Source organism: Sinohyriopsis cumingii, chromosome 9 (genome assembly GCF_028554795.1).
Source record: "Sinohyriopsis cumingii isolate HCF-2022 chromosome 9, ASM2855479v2, whole genome shotgun sequence".
Taxonomy (NCBI): Eukaryota; Metazoa; Mollusca; class Bivalvia; order Unionida; family Unionidae; genus Sinohyriopsis; species Sinohyriopsis cumingii.
Genome location: NC_142969.1, coordinates 100,865,182 through 100,884,247, shown reverse-complemented (window position 1 = coordinate 100,884,247; position 19,066 = coordinate 100,865,182). Strand labels below are relative to the sequence as shown.

General features: G+C 34.5%; 1 protein-coding gene across 1 annotated transcript in view; it reads left to right on the top strand.

Moving 5' to 3' along the window:
• The window catches only part of LOC149792345 (uncharacterized), a 297,776-nt gene that overhangs the window by 139,920 nt on the left and 138,790 nt on the right, over nucleotides 1-19,066 (top strand). The gene's annotated exons all lie outside the window — the stretch shown is intronic.

Below are 19,066 nucleotides of genomic sequence, written 5' to 3'. Positions count from 1 at the left end.
AAACTTCATCCAGCAAATATACTCTTTCGGTGGCCAACCATGGCAAATTCGAACATGTTTTTTTGTTTTCCCCACACGGATCAAATGCGCCCCTCCCAATCCGAAACATGACATAAAATGTTTTTCATATGCATTTTCCTCGCCTTCTACAGTTCATGCTCGAAATATGATTTTTAAAAAATACAAATTACCCTCAAAATGTCACTGTACTTGCACTTTTGTATATTGTGTTTTTGTTATCCCCTTGACCGAATCATGTACATCAAAGTTTGATGAAATCTTTCTAATGTCCAGTGACTTTCAGGGTGACAGGCAAATGCCTTAAGCTGTTGGGGGTCTAATTCATGCACAACTTGCTGGAAAATTCCAGACATAAAATTTGACCTTTGATAAGGTTGGACATATTTGCGAGAGCAGTAATTGCATGAAAAGGATATAAATAAATAAATAAACACATACATACATACATACATACATACATACATACATACATACATACATACATACATACATACATACATGCATACATACATACATACATACATACATGCATACATACAGGGACCCCGAGTGGCAGAGTGGTCTAAAGCGCACACCGTTACGGACCACTGCCATCTCACCGCTGTCTGCGTGAGTTCGAGTCTCGGGCTCGGCCAATGTAGGTATGTGAGAAAGCTTGCCGGTAGCTTCTCGTGGGTCTGTGGTCCTTTCCGGGTTTTCACGGGTTCTTCCTCCACCATTAATACTGGCCGCCATGTATAGCCTATATTGTACTGAAAAATGGCGTTAAAACCTATAACAACATACATACATACATACATACATACATACATACATACATAGATGGAGGTCCTGAATGGTCATGTGATCTAAAGCGCTCACCGTTAAGGATCACTACATCTCACCTTTGTCTTCGTGTATACGAACCTCTGATTCGGCAAATGTCTGTATGTGAGAAGGCTTGCCAATAGCTTCTCGTTTGTCGGTGGTTCTTTCCGGATTTTTTCCTGGGTTCTTCCTCCTACATTTGTACTGACCGCCATGTTTTTATCATCTTGTGCTGAAAAATGGCGTTAAACCCTACAACATCAGCAACAACAGCAACACACAGCAACATTAGATGCGTGCTGTATTTATTAACCATCCCGGTATAATGAAATTCATTCAGACTTTAAAATTTATAAATTTGAAAAATAAAGATGGATAGATAAACAAACACACAAACACAAAGATATATATATATATATATATATATATATATATATATATATATATATATATATATATATATATATATATATATATATATATATATATATATATATATATATATAGATAGATAGATAGATAGATAGATAGATAGATAAATAGATAGATAGATAAATAAATAGATAGATAAATAAATAGATAGATAAATAGATAGATAGATAGATAGACATATCGATAGATAGATAGATAGATAAATAAATAAATAGATATATAGATAGATAAATAGATAGATCGATAGATAGATAGATAAATATATATAGATAGATAGATAGATGGATGGATGGATGGATAATGCGTGGATGGATGAATGGATGGATGGATAGATAGATAGATAGATAGATAGATAGATAGATAGATAGATAGATAGATAGATAGATAGATAGATAGATAGATAGATAGATAGATATACACGAATATATCAATATCCTGATACACATGTACAGGTAGATAAATAAAGATGTAAGACTAAATATAAATGTAATAGGCGTAAAAATGTCTAGAAATTGTTTTGAAAACTATGTTTCTTGTTTAATCAATATTAATTTAGTTTGCTAAATGATCATCGTTGTTATCTGGGATACAATGTAAAAAAAAAAAAATAACAACAACCACATGAATAAGGTGATGCTAATGGAAAACGTGTTTCCTTAATTCTTGAGAACGAATCTTTGCAAACTCCATCTTTGTCTTTGTTTTAAATTTTCTTTTTAGGAGACTCAAGGTGTCGTCTTTCAAACACAACGAGATTCCTCTTCAATCCTTATATTATCTCCTTTGATTGATGTAAAAATTATTCTTATCGTTTCATTTTCATCCATTTTGTGGCATATTCCAACCAAAATTTGAATAATGTGGATTTCTGAAGACACACTAAATCCTAAATATCAGTTAAATCAATTGTTTATTAATGTAGCATTGTTTAAGGTCAAGCGATTTTATGTCTCTAGACACCAGACGGTGACCGTAAAAAGGAATTGCTCTCTTTTTCAGGGACAATAGGGTTCTCAAGAATTAAGGAAACACGTTTTCCATTAGTATCACCTTTTTCATGTGGTTGTTGTTTTTTTTTAAAATACATTTTATCCCAGATAACAACGATTATCATTTAGCAAACTAAATAAATATTGATTAAACAAGAAACATAGTTTTTAAAACAATTTCAAACACATCGCAGTGTTACAAAAAAAAAAACAACATATAAATATATATGTACTTTAAAATACTTTTTCTGAAAATATTGATTTGCTTAAAGTATTACCAGTGGTATGCACCAAATATTAAACATAATAAAGCTTTCCTGAACACGTTTAGCTCTATTGCTCAAATTTCCGACGACCTTATGGATTGACTTGTCGACCGTCGTCCGTCCATTCGTCCGTCCTTTCGTCTGGCGCGCAATGCATCCACTAAGAAAATATTTTATCTTACGCCTTCTAAATTGTTGAGAGGATTGTTTTGAAACATAACACACATATTCACCTTAACGTTTATTAATTCTTCATAAAGAAATATGGTGACCATCAGACACCCAATATGGCAACCACGGCTCCCATCTTGAAAATGTTGCTATCACTACTCTTCCTCAACGTGATCATATTCTCCTCGGATTTTAACAGAATTACTTCATAGTTCATGTTGTTGAATGTAAATGGCACCGGTCGTACTTCCAATAGGGCTGCCAATGTGGCATCTTCCAAAGATTGTTGTTCCTGTTACTGAATGCCTCGGTGGCCATCATAGAACAGTTATTACATTACAGATTGTCCTGATTCAAATGCTGTCTATCTAAAATCAAAGAATGCCTGCTACATCTGATTAAATCAACATGTTTTTATTTTCTAAGTATCTTCTGCAATACATCACTGGTCCTAAATAGAAATAGTGCTGATCTGCATTTCCAAAATAGATGTCATGTCGGCTGTCTTGAAATTCTAGGTGTTCCTGGTCAACGAAATGGCATTTTCGACATGACGTTTTCAATGCAAACTCCTTACGATATGTAGATTTTGTAAATTAAAACAGTGCCTTCAAAACAGCCATATTGTCGGACATTTATATAAATAGAGTTTCGTTGAAGCATGTTTTAAATACATTGTTGATCCAGAAACTAAAATGGCGCCTGTCTGACAGCCAACAGGGCAACCATAAACCATAAAGGTCGGCACTGTTAACACTTCTCCTTCGGAACAGAAAGTGCCATCGTCATTGAAACATTTCCTGCAGTATTTATTTGACCCTAAATGATAATGTTATACATCAGAGTATAAATATGGCACCACTATTGTAAATTAGTTTGAAAAGCAGCTTTGACCTTGTCAACAAAATAAAGGTCATGCCTCGCATATACAAAAATAGTCTATGTGATCACGATGACACAAAAAAATGAATGAACTTTTATGGTGTCGGTTTGCTGGATATATCTAAAGAATACCTTGATTTATGTCAGTCCAATAATCATAGTATGGGTTTTTGAATTATAATATTGACACAACAAATACAAACACAAATATTGTGTATGTGTGTGTGTGTGTGTGTGTGTGTGAGAGAGAGAGAGAGAGAGAGAGAGAGAGAGAGAGAGATTTGGATTTTCAACGTAGCTTTTAACAATTTTTCAGTCATTTCGCTACGATGTCTGCAGTGTGGCAGTTTATAGTGTTGTCTAGCACTGGGGCATTATGCCGCAGACATGTGGCATGATGTTCCACCCAGTCACAGTATCCTGACACCAGGCCGACCAGTCATAACACTAACCTCTTTCTTCTGAGCGTCAAACTAGGCAGCTGTTAGTACCATTTTATACATCTTTGGTATGGCTCGGCTGAGGATCGAACCCACGACCTCCTGCATCCGAGGCGGACGCTCTAACCACTAGGACACGGGAGCGGTCACAAATATTGGATTTTAACCAATACTGGCATGTAGGTATATCTTGCAAGTATCTGCGATGGGACTAATGATCTTTTATCCATGATGTCAGCATCATGGAAAGAGTTATTGACACATACTTATACACCGAACTTTTAAATTGAACTTATTGTGTGAAAAAAGAAAATAATATTGTATGCCAATTTTGGTTTGTTGAAGGGTTTACAAGAATATATGTGAAGGGACACATGTTGACTTTATTTATTTGTTGCATGTTCCTTTCGTACTCCAATATGACATAAGCTCATAATATATTTCTCATCCAGCAAGTTAAAGTAGGACAGTGGTAAGCGTACTTGACTTGCAAGGAAAATATTTCGTGTTCGAATTGTGCTCTGTTATTTTTTGGGCAAAGTTCTTTGCTTCAACTGATTTAGCACTATCCATTCTTTCCTGTGCTTATGTACCGTAAGACACCAAAAGCACAACATAAACCTTTCTCTTCATTCAGGCATGCAGACATCTCCCCATCCAAACATACATACATCTCCGTATCCAGACATACAGACATCTTCCCATCCATACATACAAACATCTCTCCATCCAGACATACATACGTCTCCCCATACATACATACATACATCTCCCCATCCAGACATACAGATATCTCCCCATCCAGACATACAGACGTCTGCCCATCCAGGCATACAGGCATCTCCCTATCCATACATACAGACATCTCCCCATGCAGATATACAGACATCGCATCCAGGCATACAGGCATCTCACCATCCATACATACATACATCTCCCCATCCAGGCATACATACATCTCCCCATCCAGGAATACAGTCATCTCCCCATCCATACATACAGACATCTCCCCATCCATACATGCATACATCTCCCCATCCAGGCATACAGACATCTCCCCATCCAGGAATACAGTCATCTCCCCATCTATACATACAGACATCTCCCCATTCATACATATATACATCTCCCCATCCAGGCATACAGACATCTCCCCATCCAGGCATACAGCCATCTCTCCATCCAGGCATACAGGCATCTCCCCATCCATACATACAGACATCTCCCCATTAAGGCATACAGACATCTCCCCATCGAGACATACAGACATTTCCCCATCCAGGCATACAGACATCTCCCCATCCATATATACAGACATCTCCCCACCCATACATACAGACATCTCCCCATCCAGACATACAGACATTTCCCCATCCAGGCATACAGTCATCTCCCCATCCAAATATACAAACATCTCCCCACCCATACATACAGACATCTCCCCATCCAGACATACAGACATTTCCCCATCCAGGCATACAGACATCTCCCCATCCAGGCATGCAGACATCTCCCCATCCAGGCATACAGGCATCTCCCCATCCAGGCATACAGTCATCTCCCCATCCATACATACAGACATCTCCCCGTCCTGGCATACAGACATCTCCCCATCCAGGCAAACAGGCATATCCCCATCCAGGCATACAGTCATCTCCCCATCCATACATACAGACATCTCCCCATCCGGACATACAGACATTTACCCATTCAGGCATACATACATCTCCCCGTCCAGGCATACATACATCTCCCCATCCAGGTATATTGTCATCTCCCCATCCATACATACAGACATCTCCCCATCCATACATACAGACATTTCCCCATCCAGGCATACAGACATCTCCCCATCCAGGCATACAGTCATCTCCCCATCCATACATACAGATATCTCCCCATCCAGACATACAGACATCTTCCCATCCAGGCATACAGGCATCTCCCCATCCAGACATACAGACAATCTTGTTTCTGGATAAGTTTCTAGGATTGTCATCGAGTCAAGAAGTTATAGTTTGTTTGAAGATTTTTTACAAATACAATTCGATAAACTTTTACTTATTTCTATTCTCATTTGGCATGACATTTATTTGGATCTGTGTACCACCCTCACCCATGGAATATGGCCTTGTCTGTGGCAATGGGACCAAGAGGACTGACTTTAGATGTACTGAAGGATAACTACATTGATCTAAGAAACCATTCAGGGCAATTGTGTCAAGATGCTTTCCATTTTATGTATTTGTAATGTGTCTTGTGAATATACTATGCATTCTTTCAACATGAAACGAATCTTGATTGTCCTTCACGTTTTGTCTGAAGGCACATGATGATAATAAAGAGAATCTAGTATTACGAGCCTTACTATTGAATAAACTAGAAACTATGCATAATAAACTGCTTTGATGCTCCTCTCATCGAATGCTTTGGTCTGTTAGTCGTATTTATTTCTATTTAGTTTCGAAGGTCTGTCATTTCATCTTATTTATGTTTGCCTCTCTGTGGTTCATAACTACATACTGGTTATCATCTCACGTTGGCTACGTACCAACTTATTGAGGGATGTTGTCATAAGGGCTACGTACCAACTTATTGAGGGATGTTGTCATAAGGGTTACCTACCAACTTACTGAGGGATGTTGTCATAAAGGCTACCTACCTACCTACCAACGTATTGAGGGATGATGTCATAAGGGCTACCTACCAACTTGTAGAGGGATGTTGTCACAACGGTTACCTACCAGCTTATAGAGGGATGTTGTCATAAAGGCTACCTACCAACGTATTCAGGGATGATGTCATAAGGGCTACCTACCAACTTGTAGAGGGATGTTGTCACAAGGGTTACCTACCAACTTATAGAGGGATGTTGTCATAAAAGCTACCTACCAACGTATTCAGGGATGATGTCATAAGGGCTACCTACCAACTTAAAGAGGGATGTTGTCACAAGGGTTACCTACCAACTTATAGAGGGATGTTGACATAAAGTCTACCTACCAACGTATTCAGGGATGATGTCATAAGGGCTACCTACCAACTTATAGAGGGATGTTGTCATAAGGGTTACCTACCAACTTGCTTAAGGATGTTGTCATTAAGGCTACCTACCAACTTATTGAGGGATGTTGTCATAAGGGCTACCTACCAACGTATTGAGGGATGTTGTCATAAGGGCTACCTACCAACTTATTGAGGGATGTTGTCATAAGGGTTACCTGCCAACGTATTGAGGGATGTTGTCATAAGGGCTACCTACCAAGTCATTTAGGGTTGTTTTCCCAATGGCTACCAACCAATTCAGTGAGTGTTGCTCTGACAAATTAGTTCTTCTTTCAAAATTAGTATCGGAAGAGAAATTAATAGAATGACACAGACAGTCAGAGGCAGAGAGAGAGAGAGAGAGAGAGAGAGAGAGAGAGAGAGAGAGAGGTAAACCTTTAGAATATAGTTTGCATATGCCCATCGTATCAGCGTTTGCACGACTATCACATTTTATGAACTGTTTTCACACAAAGACTTAGATAAAATCGTGCCATAATCACGGTGTTCTCCTGTACTCTTTATAACTTTACGAAGAATACCTTTGAAAGCAAAATCATAGTGTTTATCGTACACGTCTTTGATGTAATCATTATGTACTCGCCTACATTGAAACGAAGCAATTATGTATTTAAGTTTAAAACGGATTGTAGGTTCTCGCGTATTTTAAAAAAGCACCAGGTTCCTTATTAAAGCTAAGTTAACTTGGATCAAACGGGTATGGGGGAAAACAGAGGTTTGATGCAACATTAAAATATGTCCCTCAGGCAATAAAACAACTCTGATAAAACAGTTTAGAAATTACGTTCATGATCTATTGCTTTTTATTTGATATATAGTCTTTTGTTTGGAGCTTGATTGACGTATGTGCTGTACTAGGTCAACTACAACGGGACATGTAATACTCCACAAAATTGGCGTAGTATTATAAAATGACCCCTTATTTCTTATTCAATGACACAACTACGTATCGTTGTTTTCTTTGTTCTCGTGGACACGTAGTTCGTAAGTTTATTTTAAGTATGATACCTATTATTTTCTGAATTCCTTTTTTATTCTTTATCAGTGTGGTATCGTCTATATTTTATCAAAATCAGTATAGTGTATTTTGTTGATGTCAATATCATTAGACAATTAACGTCATTTTACAGAAGTAAACAGCACGACATAGAACAACATATCAAGAAAAAACAAAATAAAAACAGTCTGCAAAATTTCCTCTTCAGAACGTAAAACTAACCACACATTGGCATCTGCCAATAAGTATTCTGTCACGCGTTATTTCAGAGAATTTAACTTACAAGGACTGCCCCTAACCCAACCCACCCCACCCACAAAAGCGAAACGTAAATGACGAAGAAGATCAATAACAACAATAATATTAACAATAATAAAAATTAATTCTGGCTTTTTACATTCTTCATACGTTCAATAGTATAAGTGTTGACAAACAATATTACATTTTCTAGGTTGAATAAAGTGTGGCAGATTTTTTTTACAAATTGTATTTGTATCAATATTTTGAACTAATACTGGGCATCAGATATTTCAAACTCTGATCTCAATAATTCGTCTGTCAGTTTCAGCTGCATCCTATAACTGCAGTCATGTAAAGACATTTGTAAACAATAACGTTTTGTGTTCACGACGCATAGTGTACATGTATATTTTCATATTTATTTACTTACAGGAAATTGTGATATTAGCCGCTTTCTATATTGCAAATGATGGTATTTGGTTTTTGGTTTGAACTGTACAAGAACAATAACATCAACCTCAATATTATTAATAATAATAATAATAATAATAATAATAATAATAATAATGTTTATTTGTAATACATGTCACTGGCCTTTATAGATATCCATACATCACGAAGTACAAAAATGTGTTTTTACGTGTAACGGTAGAACATCTTATTTATTCGAAGGGATCATTGTTGTATTTGTTTCTTCTAATTTGTTGAAATACCAATATATCTTAAACATTAATCACATAATATAAATTCAATAGAACCCTAATGCCTGCAATGGAACAAACAGAAATCTTATGTAGCAGGAGTTGATGATAGAACGGCTTCTCTAATCTTCAAAGCTTTGATAGTAAACATTGCAATGTTAGTTATCAGAATTTTCCTAGTGTGATTGTGTATAAAAGTCCTACATTTTTCCAAAGTTGGATTTTTATTTACAAAAGTGAATAAATATGTTCTTCTCAATTGTACATATAGCGAAGAATTAGTAATACAATGGAATTAATTTTCGATATTAACATTACAAATTTCACACAATCTTTCTTTATAACAAATATTTTTTACATCTTCCTATATTAACTCTGATTTGCAAGGTACCCGTTCTAAGCACAGTTTTTCATGTTACAGAAATCTAAATCTCCTAAGAACTCTAAGTACCATTTGATAATATAATCTCATCAATCTTTCCGCTGATTTAGTTTCATCCTGAACTTCTTGCCTAAAAATAATAATAATAACAACAGCAACAGCAGCACAACAACAACAATAGTAATAGTAGTAGTAGTAGTAATAATAATAATAATAATAATAATAATAATGAAGATGATGATGATAATACTAATAATAATACTAATACTAATACTAATACTAATAATAGTAATTTTTATTTATAATGCAGGCCACTGGCCCATGATACATATCCATACATCATGTGGTACAATAAGATGTTTTAGTACATAACAAAAGAACATCATATATATTGGAAGTTATACACATGAAAGTGATCATTAGTGCATTTCTCGAATTGCTTGAGATACCAGTCCAAACACTAACTTCTTAATGCTGATCGCCTAGAGAGGCAACTATTAGTTTGGTAAGACTCGGCCGGGGTTCGAACCCACGACCTCCCGCATCCGGGGCGGACGCTCTAACCACTAGCAGTTCTATGGAGATGTAATATAACAATTTTTAATTTAACTAAAGCTCTAACTATTTATAGCGGTTTAAATTTCTGAACGTATTTTAAACAATTTCCTTAATGTATCACTGGCAGCGGTAGCGTCACAAACCAATCAACAAATAACCTAATTATTCTCTCTCTCTCTCTCTCTCTCTCTCTCTCTCTCTCTCATACGTTTCCTGCAGCTTGTTTGTTTCGTGTTCGTACATCTGACTTTGTAATGAGAAGGTTAGATCTATAGCTATAACTATAACATGAACAAACTTGTGGTCAGGGTGTTTTTGTTCCCTCTGAATTGCTAATAAATAAGTATGTATCCGCTATCATGACTTTTTGAATATATTGTACGTTCCGAGTTTACCCTAGGCAAGAATTTTTCAACATTTAAAAAGCAAAACCAGCCTTATGCAAAAGTGACTCAGCTTATTAAACCCTGTTTTATCAAATCTATGTTTATTTAAAATTTAAAGCCATGTTTAATATTTATGAGTGGTTTGACAGTTTCCATAATGACTTGAGGTGACATAAAAGAAACAATAAATTACGATCCAATGAGTTTATTGCTAATTCTCACGTACGGTCACCTGGGATGGTCGTATCGTTACCTACACTTATTTATAAAAAAGCAATCATATTAAATTACTACAGATCAAGAGAGCCTCATGAATTAAGAATGGGACGTTTCTCAGGAGCAATAACACTGATGAAGCAAACATTTGCCTTTGTATTCTATCGGACATCTATTATTGAGTGAGAAGAATTGTACGCGTTTAGTGCTTACAGCAGTTGTGCACATTTATCGTTGATACATTTTATTACTTTTTCAGCATAAATTACGATATATAAACCAAATGTTTAAGAAGTAACTATGGACCATAAGTAAATTATTTTATTGCCATCACACTTACGATATTGATCATATATTTAAAGGAGATGGGCAAAGTTAATGGGCATTTTCATCAAAAGATGCCCCTTTTTCAACCTCAAATACTTATTATTCAGATTACAGCATTTGTGTAGTATATTTTGCATAAAATGTTTGAGCAATTTCGAAATATACCCCAAATTGGTTATACGGAATAATTAAATTTTGTTCAATTTTTCTTTTGATAGTAGGATATCCCCGACAAAAAATAAGATTATCCGTAGAACACAAACAAGTACAACCACAAATTTTACTCGAAAAAATCAAAATAATAAAACATTTATTTTGATGATAAATTATGGAGGTACCCGTATGTGTCACAAAATAAAACGTTAATTATATTAATACTAACAATAATAAAAACAGCTGCTATAATAATAATAATAATAATAATAATAATAATAATAATAATAATAATAATAATAATAATGATAATAATAACAATATTACTAATGATAATAAAACTACTACTAATGGAAATAATAATAATAATAATAATAATAATAATAATAATAATAATAATAATATTACTAATGATAATGATAATGATACTACTACTACTATTATTACTCCTACTGCTACTAATACTATAACTACTACTACTATTCTACTATTACAACTGCAACTACTAACAATGATGATAATACTAATAATACGAAAACATACTACTACTACTAATTATAATGACACTGCTACTACTAATACTACTACAGCTACTAATACTACTATTACTACTACTACTACCACTACTGCTACTACTACTTCTACTACTACTACTACTACTACTACTACTACTAATAATAATAATAATAATTGTTGCTGACTGTTGGTAATTCTATTCTGTTTTCTGTTTGCTCTCGAGTCCCCAAATATTGTGCAAGAAAACTAAAAAATAAACAAATACCAACAGTCAGCAACAATCACAGAGTAGCACCACCATCAACACCACATAAGTAGCAACAACAGCAAGATAATAATAATAATAATAATAATAATAATAATAATAATAATAATAATAATAATAATAATAATAATGATAATAATAATAATAATAATAATAATAATAATAATAATAAGAAGAAGAAGAAGAAGAAGAAGAAGAAGAATAAAAATAATAGTGTATCAAGCCAAATATGCTCTTAGGATGATACCTTTAATAGCCCATATCATACTGTGCAGTTTGATTACCTACATGTATAGACCGAATCAATCATATATAATTTCCTGAGATGCAATGCGACATAAATAAGATAGAGCAACTGAACAGCTCATTAATGTCTTCAATGTCGAAGTGACATGTTATAATTTTCTGATACAAATTCGACAGCATATTTTCAACATTTTAAAAGCACTAGTCTGAAAATCAGCTTCTGAAACTATCATTTTCCAATCCAAGGGGTTGTAGACTCACGTTGAAAGCAAGCCCTACTCTGACCTCGTGATGTCCTGCCCATTCATATACACAATAAAATCTAGTAAATTGGATGGAGGTGACATGCCACATGTTAGAGTTCCTGGTCATCAATATGACTAGTGTACCATGGAAGAAATATAGACATTCTTATTTTCAACTACACTGGTCAGAAATAGCCAGACAATACTTCAAATCAAACTGTCTAGCTGTTTACCATGTTTTAGATCTAGTTTAAACATATTTGTTGTCACAATATGATACAGTGTGATTTGGCACAATTCTAGCAACTTAAATTATTCATGTGCAAGGAGACAGGTGAGAGAGCTCATAATATCGTCACATCGTCTTCATAAACTAGAAACAAGGGAGGATAAAGTACGGAACCTTGTGGTTCCCCATCATTTATAATCGTTTCTCGTGAATACGTACATTTTAAACGGACAAGTTTCAAACCATTTTATCAGATTACCTGAAACATATCTAGTATGTTATTTTTGTTATTTTTTTATCTGAGCAAAATTAAGTTTAGATAAGATTGGAATTGGCGCCGTTTCAGTATTATATTATTGTCTGAAAATACAGTATGTGCAGTCTTCGGACATACTTGCAAATGATTCCTTATGCAGGCGGTTTCGTTTTGGAAAGGCCTTGTGCTTTTTGAGGAATATGTAAGGTTGCGAAATTGCGGCGCATTTTCAAAGTGTAACAGGTCCTGAAATGGAAGCAGGCAGTTTCGTGGCTTTTAAAGGTTCTGGAAATAGCAACAGGTAGTATCCAGACCATTCGTAACCGAGCAGTTTCGCCAACATTATATGCATATTGAACAATAATGAATTCTTATTACGGTATAAGGAATATTTATAGGTTCATTATGAAATGATTGTCAATTGTCACTTGAGCGTTTCGCAAACATGATTGTGCTATTATTTACTATACGTACAATGAGGCTGACTGAGCGCCATATAAATTGAAATAAATAAATAAATAAATAAATAAATAAATAAATAAATAAATAAATAAATAAATAAATAATAAATAAATAAATAATAAAATAAATAAATAGATAAATAAATAAATAAATAAATAAATAAATAAATAAATAAATAAATAAATAAATAAATAACATTAATCAGTTCGCCGTACGATGCTGTGCAGGTAATTATTATTCTTTCGTTATAAATAATATTTAAAGAAACCATGTATTAATATACAATACTTATGGCATAACAAGTTTGCAGCATTATAATCTAATAATGAAGAAAATTACATAATTGTAAAACGAGCTAGTGCCGTCTTAGGACTATATAAGGTCGCCAAACGATGATGTGCCTTTCATGACAAGGTAAAGAAACCATGTATCTTGCGTTTGTTGACGACTATGTAAGGTTGCATTTTCAAACCATTTTATCTATCTATCTATCTATCTATCTATCTATCTATCTATCTCCCTCCCTCTATCTATCTATCTATCTATCTATCTATCCATCCATATATCCATCCATCCATCTATCTATCTATCTATCTATCTATCTATCTATCTATCTATCTATCTATCTATCTATCTATCTATCTATCTATCTATCTATCTATCCATCCATCCATCCATCCATCCATCTATCTATCTATCTATCTATCTATCTATCTATCTATCTATCTATCTATCTATCTATCTATCTATCTGTCTGTCTGTCTGTCTATCTATCTATCTATCTATCTATCTATCTATCTATCTATCTATCTATCTATCTTTGTGTGTGTGTGTGTGTGTGTGTGTGTGTGCTTTAGCATTTGCAATTGTAAGTAGCTATTATACCAGTATATGATCTGATAACTTTATCAACGCTTTTCATGTCGAGACTATTAATGTCTGTAGTGATGTCAGGTTAACTAATAAAGACTAGCAAAATTCACTAGCCTTACTTTACTAGGAATAGCCGTATTTTCAATAAACATTCAACTTGTACATGTAAATATAAATGAAGTAAGAATTAGGCTGGATGAAATTGTGCTAGGATTGACTTTAATACCATTACCTGTCTGTAAGAATTAAAACTTTATATTCCAGTCTAAGACACAAATATTTGTACCTGGGTTTCATCAACCTATTCTTAAAGACAGATCCTGCCAAGGTGGAGGACTAATAGATGTATGCAAAAGACAATATGTTCTACAAGAAAAGATTTGATTTGAGCAGCGTAACCTGGTCAATATCACGATTGAATTCAGATTAGCTTTTCTGTAAAATTTCTCATTCTTTGAATAACTATTAGGTAAATTAGGAAAAGATTATTGAAAATGTTTGTGATTTACAAGACGATTTTATATATAAAATATATATATAACCGCTTTCTCAGTGAACCCACCTTTCCACAGTGACCACTGTGCAATATTGACCTAGTTAGTGTTGGAACCTAAGAGAAAGCATTCTGGAAATTTAAGAATGCTGCTTCGGGTTATCTTAGAGAATCATGACTGGATTTACATACTGTACTGTTTTTATGCAAATTGTGCAACTTTAAGTTCTGTTCTAACTTCAACATGTGGTGACTTTATGCCACAGTTACGATGAACACTAATGGCAATTTTTGGATGAGTAGTCAATTCAGGCTTGAAATGTGTCAACGAGCCAGGCTCCGACACAAAGCTGGAATGACTAATTCGGATGTACACTGGGGCAACATTAGCACCAAAGAAATATCACAATGAAGTGAAAGAAAATTATCTTCAAAATCCTATGCGTCTGAAAAATCAATACTTCAAGACATGTAGCGATGGCTGGCTAAAAGCATTATTAAATTTTAAAACAATGATCAACACCGTTTGCAAATTATATCAAATAATCAATTCTAGTTTCAGGCAAGATTATTCAATAACTATTTTAACACTATCAACTGCGTTAAAAGGAAACAGAGAAAATTGCAAAGCAGCATGAGTGTGATATTCCATTTCGGGTGTGGAAGATAAGACCATACTGCAGAGACTGAATAATTGGTAACAGTTGAACAAATGAATTGTCAATTAAAGTAACTAGATATTGATGAATTTGATCGGGTCCAGCAAGCTTATTACCATTTAGAATATTAACCTGATTAAGAATATGTTGAGTATACGTTTAAATAAGTGAAATTAACATTGGTGGATATGGAGCGGTCGGAAGTATATCGGGCTTCTTTTACGGCTATTATATCCAGTATATCACAACTAAAAAATCCGACTTTAGCTGGATCGACAGAGAAACAAACTTCTGAGTGGAATGCTTTGTCATTCCAACAGCTTTTGATAGATTTGTGTGCATTGTAATTTGCGTACGCCACTTTGCAAGAGAGATAATATCGGTCTGTCAATGATAATCGACAACAGTAGCAGAGCGGCCAGAATAGTGGATAGTTGCGTTAAAAGTAAATATATCGGAATAAAAATATTTACGGAATATAAGTCGATCGTTTATAAAGAGTAGAAAAAGGAAAGGTGTTAAAACAGAGCCTTGCGGGACGCCATAGTTTACTGGTTCTAATGCTGGTTAGTGGAATCCATTACTGGTGGTATGAAGGGTGGACTTAATCATAGAGCTTCTTCGTAGTCTTGGTTTATTGGCTCCGAGGTTCTACCTTTCGTTCCAAAACCAACATTCTTCAGTTAAACTTTTCGAAGTTAGTGATTGGACTGACTTGTAAAATGGGACGTCTCCTAGAGAGATGATCTAATTTTTTCCCCAAATCTGCTTTTTTGCTATTTTAGAATGATTTCGTCAATACTGTGTCTATACTTTCAAATAGATTATGCAGTTTGCTTAGTTCATCTACAGACAAAACTAATAAATCATGAAGGTCCATTGTTTACTTACAATACAAAATAGTTCCTAACAGACTGTATACTATTTAGACACACGTGCTGTGCAGTATGAAGCAGAGCAGTATGGATTAATACTGCACAAATCCGATAATGTAAACGTAATGGTGAACAAAATAAGTACATAACAGTTACTTTGAAAGTGTTCATGTTGCAAAGACTGATTAAACATAACTGGTAACTGTTGAACAAATGAATTAACAAGTAATGTAACTAGATTTTACGAATTTGCAAGATACAGGAATGAGCGGATGAGGGTCATCTTAATGGAAATTTCCATCAAACTGCAAACAAACTTCGTTTCAAGAATCTTCTGGAGTTAGAGTCGATGCTGTATTTAGAACTCAAAACAAACTAAATATGTTCAGGCTACACGAGATTAGTCATGTACGCCCAAACTCCTACCGTCAATTAAGGAATAAGGTTAATCATACAGTTCCAATTAAATATACTTTGTACTTTCTTCATCAGGATCTTAGGTAAGAAATCTGTAGAGATAGGCTCAGATGATGTTAAAAGTTGCCTATGAAATATTGTATCACAACTGTGTGATGACGATGTGTTGGCTGAAAATTTGTTGGCACGCATGGTTGCACTTTGTCGCGGAAAAAATTGAGAACTGACGAAAGTTAGACTGGGGAGAAAATCGTTGGAATTTGAGAACGTATGTCCCTTGACAATAATATACCTTAAAGAACGTTTCTGAATGGATAGCCTGCACTTCGTTTCTGGGGCATGCTTGTCAAGCAACGAAAGCAAGCACTTATGAAGTTGTTCTGCGAACTGAGTTATCAAACGTTTTTAGGTGTGCTTGGTTGTCATTTATTAGTTGGGAACGAGTTTTCTCTTGGTAACAAGCAAAGATGATACCTCAAGACGTTATATGAGGCAGACAGTATCTGATGCCAGTTCCAGGCAGTTTAGTGATATAATATTTTCGTCAGGTCTATGTAGAATTCATTTATAGTATGATCATGTCTATGAGTGGGTTGGCTACCTGACTTCTTCATGCTGAACACGTGAATGGAATATAAGAATTGTTATGTATATGGCAGTTAGCAGAGACAGTAGACAGTCAGCTGTTAACTTAGTCAGTGCAGTTTGAAACGACTGATTGTGCCCTTACTTAGATCGAGGTCGATTTAGACGAATGCATTTACTGAAATAGCGAAATATGTGCTTAGAATGGTGTTTCTCCGTTATTTTGTAAATGACAGGATGAATAGAAGTAGGTCTATAATTTAATGGGTCATTCAAGAGTCCATCTTTATGGCTAGGATAAACCTTGGCTTATTTCATCATGTGAACATCAGTTTCTAAACATTTACTGAAGGGATCAGTGAGGCAGGGATTTATAATATCTGCAGAAAAACTTCGTATTTTAGCACTCCCCCATCTGACACGGTAGTCACTCACACCATCTGACACGGTAGTCACTCACACCATCTGATACGGTAGCCTTTTGCGTATCAAAACTGAAATGAATGTTACAAACTTCATGAACAGATATAACAATTTCAACATCAATGTCTTGTTTCGCAAAGTTTTAGAATTCGGCAAATCTTTGTTTTGGTGAGAGAAGCTACGCCATTTGTGTTTGCTTTGGTAAATCAGTGCACCAAGCTTTTAACAAATTGTTGCGGTCAGGATGATATAAATTATGTATTTTCTAATGCTGTGGATTGTTCACAAATGAAACAAGAGTTATCAAGATAAAATCTGTGTTCAATATTTGTATTAGAACTTTTGTATGACATTTGGTTTGGCGAGGCGTACACCGGGTACTAAATACTGATTCCGAATATGGATTGTGGGCGAGAAGCGTAAACGTGATCAACAAAAACAGATGCTAACTCGGAATCAGGTCCAGCTATTGTTATGTTAATATCGCGCTTTATATTAATTTCCATGTTTGGCGAAACTACACGTTCAATTTTAGTATCGTAACTGCCAGTCCAAGTAGAAGGCGTTAAACTGAACAAAAAGAAACGGTTTTTACTTTGAGAGGGAAACTTGTATCGAGATAGATTTATTATTTCTTTTTACTTTTCTTTTTCGTGTTCTTAAACATTACAAGTACTGGATATATAACGTTTGTATTTAACGTGCAGAAATTGCATGCTGATCCCAAAGATGTACTTTGGTTAAATGAGTATATATTTACTTTGATATTTACTGAAAAATTCGTGAAGTTTGTTGTTTCTTTGCGCAAATAATTTTTCCTTCAGTTCTGAGTCACAAGTCCGCAAACAAACAATGCATGACATAATTATAATATCGAGATACAGTACGGATAATTACATTCATTCGTATGGCATTCAAATGATATGCCCTGTTTCAAAATGCTTCTAATAATTAACATATTCTCATCTGTAAAATGACACTAAAGTCTATGTTCTGCAAATAAAATCTTATCGTTTTCTGTGTAATGAACATCAAGATGTCCAAACGTCCATTAATATTCATGAACATAATATCAAGCAATTTCCTTAAGTCGCGTGTCAAAACACAGACTACATCATCTGAACGCAAATTCAATTACTGTACACTTCCTTCGTGCGTCTTGAAACAGAAACGTTTGTGTTAAAATGACTTCACCTTTATATATGTATTGTTTTCTATCATAAACTTGCCTCTTACATAGTTCATTCTTTTCCTAATTTTCGCACTGGCTTTCTATGTGCTAAGCCTAACATAGTAACACTATTTTTAATCCAAGTATTAAAATTATGTGTGCATTTTTCATGAACTTTTAATATTTTCTTTAATTTGTGAAGGAAAACTATGCCGAAAAATGTAAAATCCTTTTTATATTATCATTGATTTATACAAAGTGTAATATTATATAGTACATATTTATTATATATATTATATTATTATTATTATTATAAA